The 6,653-nt window shown below is 44.6% G+C and overlaps 1 long non-coding RNA gene across 1 annotated transcript; it reads left to right on the top strand.

The window, feature by feature from the left end:
• Positions 1-3,983: 3,983 nt before the first annotated feature.
• On the top strand, positions 3,984-5,451 carry LOC147684220 (uncharacterized). Its single transcript, XR_015301085.1, has 5 exons — positions 3,984-4,047; positions 4,150-4,215; positions 4,483-4,546; positions 4,638-4,728; positions 5,213-5,451. It is a non-coding gene; the product is annotated as an uncharacterized LOC147684220 (long non-coding RNA).
• The last annotated feature ends 1,202 nt before the right edge of the window (positions 5,452-6,653 follow it).

Here is a 6,653-nt window from a genome sequence, read left to right as displayed (position 1 = left end):
AATGGCGTCCCACGAGGAATAATGCCTTTTTGATAGAAATGAAATTGGAACACAATATTGCGGCGGGAAGTAATCAGGGCCTGCTCTGGGCCCGTGCATGGCAGAAAGCACCTGCGCGAGGCCGCATTTAGATGAAGTGAACCGACAGGGGGAATTAGCCTGCGGCAGTCTCGTGCCAATGCCAGCACCGGGGCTGGCGGAATACTTCATCTAAGTGAACACAGAAGTGGCATCAGCCATGCTGAAGTACCAGAGCTGTTTCTGGCATGGGGTGGGGGGGCATAGGCGCAGCCAGGGATGTATTTATCAATAGTGCAGCAGGTGCAGTGGCACCAAGACCCAGCTTGCCCTGAGCTGCGACCTCAGTGCAGCTCTTTTTACAATTCCAAATTATTACTTTTTGGGTGTGAGCAGCCGCTGTTCGTGCAGGTAACAGCGGTATGGCCAGGTCGGGGGGAGGGTTAGTGGGGGATCCTGACGGACGATAACGGGGGACAATTAATTCTTTATTTAATTTTCCCTCTGCATCATCCCTTGAAATCCTCCCCACCCAGCCCCATGGTCCCACCACTGTTACATGCACGGACTGCGGCTGGGTGTGAGGTGTAATCTGGACACAGTTAGGGCTACCTATCACTACCAATGTGTCGATAGAGAGGCCATTTCCTCACCTGCATGAGGGCCCACAGGACCTGTGCTACACCAGTTCCTCGGGCTGCCTGTCCAAGTGAGTCAATCCATCTGGTGGCCAATTGGTTAACTAGAATGTGGGTGTGGCATAGAACGGTTTTGAAGGAGTGCACTAGGGAAGTTTGTTTTAGGTGGAAACCTATGCCTGGTTGCGAAATGACTTCATGGGGACATTCTGAAACCTTCCCTGGTAACGCATCCTCTAATTGCTTATCATTGGTTTTGAGGCTTGTAACTCACATTTGCTTGCTTTCTATTTGCTGGCTTTATTTGTTTTAGGCTGTGCAGCATGTCTTTGTCCCTCCTGTGGAGCATAGCCTGTTTACCATTGCTCCTTGAGGTCTTCCATGAATGCTTACTTCTTGCAAACAGGCCTCTACATGTTGTTCTTATCTTGTCACATTTGGCTGACTTCAAAGTAAAAGGATTTATTTGATAACTTAGCTGGATACTGGGGTTGGGAAAGGATAGGTGTGTTTCTAGCGCACAACAAAATTTAAATTTCCGTAAATGAACTGTGCAAATATTTCAGGATATATCAGAATCAGTAAAGCACAAATGAAGTAAAATTGTTATAAATCTGAAGTGCAGTGGAAACAAATATTTTAATATGATCAAAACAAATCAATACGCTAGAGGATGCCTTTCCCACACTTGAACTGTATGTGCAAATGTAATAGTAATTTCAAATAAAACGGTGAGTCACTACCACACTATGCATGTTCCACTTTACACAACTCCACACTATGACACACTACTCCACTTTAGGACACTCCTTTTTATGACACTCTACTGCACTCCACGCCACTCAACTCTAGTCCACTCCACTCTACAACACTCAACTCTATGGCACTCCACAACACTCCACTCTATCCCACTCCATGATGTGATACAGCACTCCACAACATGACACTCCACTGTATGCTACTCTACTCCACGCCACTCCACTCCACTCCACTCTACTCCACTCCACTCTATGCCACTCTACTCCACTCCACTCTACTCCACTCCACTGTATGCCACTCTACTCCACGCCCCTCCACTCCACTCCACTCTACTCCACTCCACTCTATGCCACTCTACTCCACTCCACTCTACTCCACTCCACTGTATGCCACTCTACTCCACGCCACTCCACTCCACTCCACTCTACTCCACTCCACTCTATGCCACTCTACTCCACTCCACTCTACTCCACTCCACTGTATGCCACTCTACTCCACGCCACTCCACTCCACTCCACTCTACTCCACTCCACTCTATGCCACTCTACTCCACTCCACTCTATGCCACTCCACTGTATGCCACTCTACTCCACTCCACTCCACTCCACTCTACTCCACTCCACTCTATGCCACTCTACTCCACTCCACTCTATGCCACTCTACTCCACTCCACTCTATGACACTCCACTGTATGCCACTCTACTCCACTCCACTCTACTCCACTCCACTCTATGACACTCCACTGTATGCCACTCTACTCCACTCTACTCTACTCCTCTCTTTGCCACTCCACTTAAATCTATGTCATTTCATTCTACGTCACTTCACTCTACAACAGTATGTCACTCTATGGCACCTAAGTGTAGACCTTTATGTGAAGCCGACCGCCCGCAACACGTTACTGCACTACACTAGTTACCATCCTAAAACACAAAAGTCTAGTATACCTTTCAGTCAATTCCTTCGGGTTCGACGGAATTGCTCTTCAGTCACAGACTTTGACAGAAGAGCAACTGAAATGAAACTTAAATTTATATCACGTGGATACCCCAAGCGCCTAGTGCGTGAGTCATACAAAAGAGCAAGGTTCTTTGATAGACAGCACTTATTGACACCCCAAATCAAAGAACCACAATCCAAAATGGTCTTTGTAACCAGACACTCCACCATGAATGCGAAGCTCCAACACATTATATTCTCCAATTGGCACATCCTGAATGCCACAAAACCCAAAGAAAGCCAACTTCCCAAACCAATGTTTGCCTACAGGAAAAACAAAAATCTAAAAGATCTGGTAGTAAGATCAAGAATGAGCCCTAATAAAACATCTTCCACTCAAAGAACGCTCACTAACTTAAGCCCAGTAATAGGCAATTACAAGTGCCTGGACTGTACAGCCTGTGAATTTGCTATAGAAACTAAAGAGCTAAATTTTAATAACTGTAACATTAGCTCCCGAACCCTGACCAACTGCAGAACCACCAATGTGGTCTATCTCTTACTTTGCCCATGCAACAATGGCTACGTAGGCGAAACATCACGAATGATGTCTACGCGCCTTTCAGAACATAGATCAGCCATCCGCACAGGCAAAACACAGGCCCCCTTAGTCAAACACTACCAAGAAGCCAACCATACTCCCAACGATATTCGTTGGTTCATCTTGGAGAAAATCCACAAAACGTCTGGCCCACTTAGCACTCAGGTGCGCAAATGTCGCGAAGTATACTGGATTTTCACCTTAGGTACCTACCAAAAGGGCATGAATAATGAAATCCCATGGGACCAAGTATTGAAATACAACTATGGCTGAATGACCCACAGTCCCATTAGTACGGACATGTATTGCCCTCCACCCTAATTTGCAATCGCTTGTTCAATTTCTGTTTTTGCCTCTCCCTTTCAGTACATTAACTCTAATTCCCTCAGTAAACCTGAACTACCGCACTAGAATTACTATCCCTTTCACTTTTCTAATATGTCCGCCAACTTTCGGCGGCACTAGGGGACTTTTTACAGCATAGTCCGTCATCGGTTCCCATTCCCTATACCCCTCCAATATGTCCGCCAATTTTCGTCAATACTGTAGGTCGCTTTCACTACAAAGTCCGCCATCAATGTCTAGGCTGCTCTTGAGGCGCCAATCTTTGAAATCGAGTGCACGGGTTATATATAACCGGCACCCTTCATCACGCCCAAACCCCTGATTCCATCATAACCAATACCGGCAGACCCCCCAATTGGAATGCAGACAACAGACGACGTTCAGGTAAGCGCTTAGGAAACAGCTTCATGACACTTTAAATAGCGTCCTTACACGCGATTCCAACACGCGGCTTCCTAATAACTGCAAGCATTGCATTTCCCTCTCTTTGCTGTGCAGATTGTCCACGTACCGTCGTCCAGATAACAGCACACCAAGCGCTAGAAATTTACAGACCCCCACTGAAAACGCAATGGGCGAGACCTAAAGGTAACGAGTTTTAAATGTACACCCGTTTTTTTCACTGCTATTTTGAGAACAACACGCCACTATAATGCACCGTTTATATCCCTTCTGACCTACAGACTGTCAGCATCATTAGAAGTACCGGGACCCCCATTTACACACTACAGCGAATGTTATTCAAAGGTAATTGGATAATTGCTCAACATCGCTACTGCCGGCACTTGTGTTATAAACAGCATGCCACCGTTAAACGCTGTCATCCCTTTAATTTTTCGTGTTGTATAGATTATCTCCATAACAAGAATGGCCCATAATACTCCGACCAAAGAAGTCTGAGAGCACATTTTGCAGGTATTCAATGCGCCTTTACCATTTTTTCTGGCAATATACAAACCCCTCTTTTTAAATATAACTAATAATTATTACGAAATGTCTCCGAATATTTAGGTCACCCATGCAACATCTTTTATTCTTATTCAACACCTGGAATAAGCATATTCTGTAAAGTCAAGTGACCATTTTCTTAAGGTATTAATGCTACGCTTCTCCACCCTTTAAACTCTTAAAATACCAACTATGACCTACATAAATCGTCCCCATACTCTCCTTTTTCTACAGCCTAAAAATACTGAAGCGCTCTATGAATTCAACGTAAGGTCCACGGATCCGAACAAACAAAAAGGTATCAGTCCTTTATATAAATCCGTTAAATCTGCCTCATTTCTAGCCCAGTAAACCAAGCAACTTTACCTTCCAACTGTGTTTGCTTGCAGCCCCCCAGGTTCAACCATAAAGCACTCCGTAATTCCACTGCATCTCTGCCATTTCCCACGATGTGAAAATCGCCAACATTTATTGATTCAGGTACAAACATACCTTTGCACATGCCACTAACTTGCCACACCTTTATCTCTTCACCCCCCACCCTTTTTCCTTTCCCACCCTCTCTATCATTTCTTCCTTCCTTCTCCCTTTTTTTCCCCCCCCACCTTCTTCCTATCTGCATCCAGTTACTGCACTATATCCTTTGCATGCAGGGGTAATCTAGAACTTAGGAAGGTATCGATATAACCACCCTATGTGTCCGTCCCTTTCGCATAGCCCTCATACTGTAGTATCCTAGCATACAGAGACCAGAATTGCATGAGTATAAATGAGCACTTCATTGTACATAACTGTAAATATTAGGACAGGTTCGAGACTTTTTGTAGACATTATTGCTAAACTGCGTATCACTGTATAAATGTACCATATGATATTTTCTTTAAATTTTAACATGTATATACTTAAGGGCACTTTAAGGACATTGACAAACACTATTATTGTTTATATTTTTCCATATGTATAGGTCCATTTGGATACTCACATGGCTCCCTGATGAAGGCCCTCAGCCGAAACGCGCGTAGATGTCATACCTAGCCATGTTTTTATGTATAATGTGCTGAAACAATTGTTATTCTCCACCCCTTAGTATAAATGAACTACTTTAGGATGTGTATAAGTTGTAAAAATATGTATATATATGTAGATTAAAAAGTCACATGTATAGTGGAGATAGGCACATGGCAAATACCCATAAAAATTTAATCATGTTTTTTACCAAAATGAGAATTGAATAAAATAAAAGTCACAATTTTGCATCATATTTCTCTACTAGTCCTTGCTGTCAATTGTCCGCCTTTGCCCTTCTTTTCAAACCAGTTCCTAATTACCTTTCTTTCACATACTATACCTATCCCGAATTAGGAACTCTAGTCGGGGATACCCTCTCTTCCTCACACATACTTCACACCACTTTATCCTATGGTATCTTTATATGAATTTGTAATACGCGCGGCAACTCATGAGTGTATCGGCGAGGAGCCTAGCAGGCTATAGGCAGAAGCTTCACGGAAATAGATGTGTTTTCAACTTCCTCTTGAACACAACAGGTTCCTGGATGTACACAGGGCCAGAGGAGGAGCATTCTAAGCAACTGCCACTTTCACTGAGAATGAGCTGCCCCCTATCCTCTGAAGCTTGAAACGGGGGACCTGAGCATAGCATAAGGACGGGTATTGCAGGGAGCGCACAGAAACATAAAAGGAGAGATGCCTCTGCAATTAGAGAGGACCACAACCATTGAGAGCGTGGTTGGCTAAAGCTAGAAGTTTAAATTTGACTCTATCGGCCATGGAGAGACAGTGGAGAGAGCACAACTCTTGACAAACACTGCTTCTAGCCGGCATGCCCAGTAGGAGTCTGGCTGCCATATTTGAACCACCTGTAACTTCTTCAACAGGTAGCCTGTTGAAGAAGGGCATTGGCGTAGTCCAGCCGTGACAAAATCAATGCACAGGCGACCATTTTCCTCCCCGTCTGAGGTAAGAGGGGGAATCATCTGAGGCTTTTAAGCAGGCCGAAACAGCAGCCAGCCAGCTTCTTGATGTGTGTTAAGAAGGAGAGATATTCATCAAACCAAACACCCAGATTTTTGTCCGACTTCCCTGACGAGGTGGGTATAGGTAACTCAGGAGGCCAGAGCTGTTCTCTAAAGTTCAGAGGGAATTTACCAAATAGCAGAATCTCTGACTCTTTTTCATTGCACTTAAGATGTGCTTCCACCAGCCATTTAAAGATGGAAGATACGCAATGATGAACCAAAAGTACAGAGTCTGCATCTTTGTCTCAAGCAAAAAGCAGCTGGGTGTCATCAGCGTAAGCCATCAGCTTAGCCCTCAGCCCCTCCCCCGCCAGATAAATCATAGGAATGACATAGATATTAAAAAAGAGGGGCTGAGGGCGGAACC

Source organism: Lissotriton vulgaris, chromosome 11 (assembly GCF_964263255.1).
Source record: "Lissotriton vulgaris chromosome 11, aLisVul1.2, whole genome shotgun sequence".
NCBI classification, from domain to species: Eukaryota; Metazoa; Chordata; class Amphibia; order Caudata; family Salamandridae; genus Lissotriton; species Lissotriton vulgaris.
This window is presented reverse-complemented; position numbering and strand designations above follow the sequence as displayed.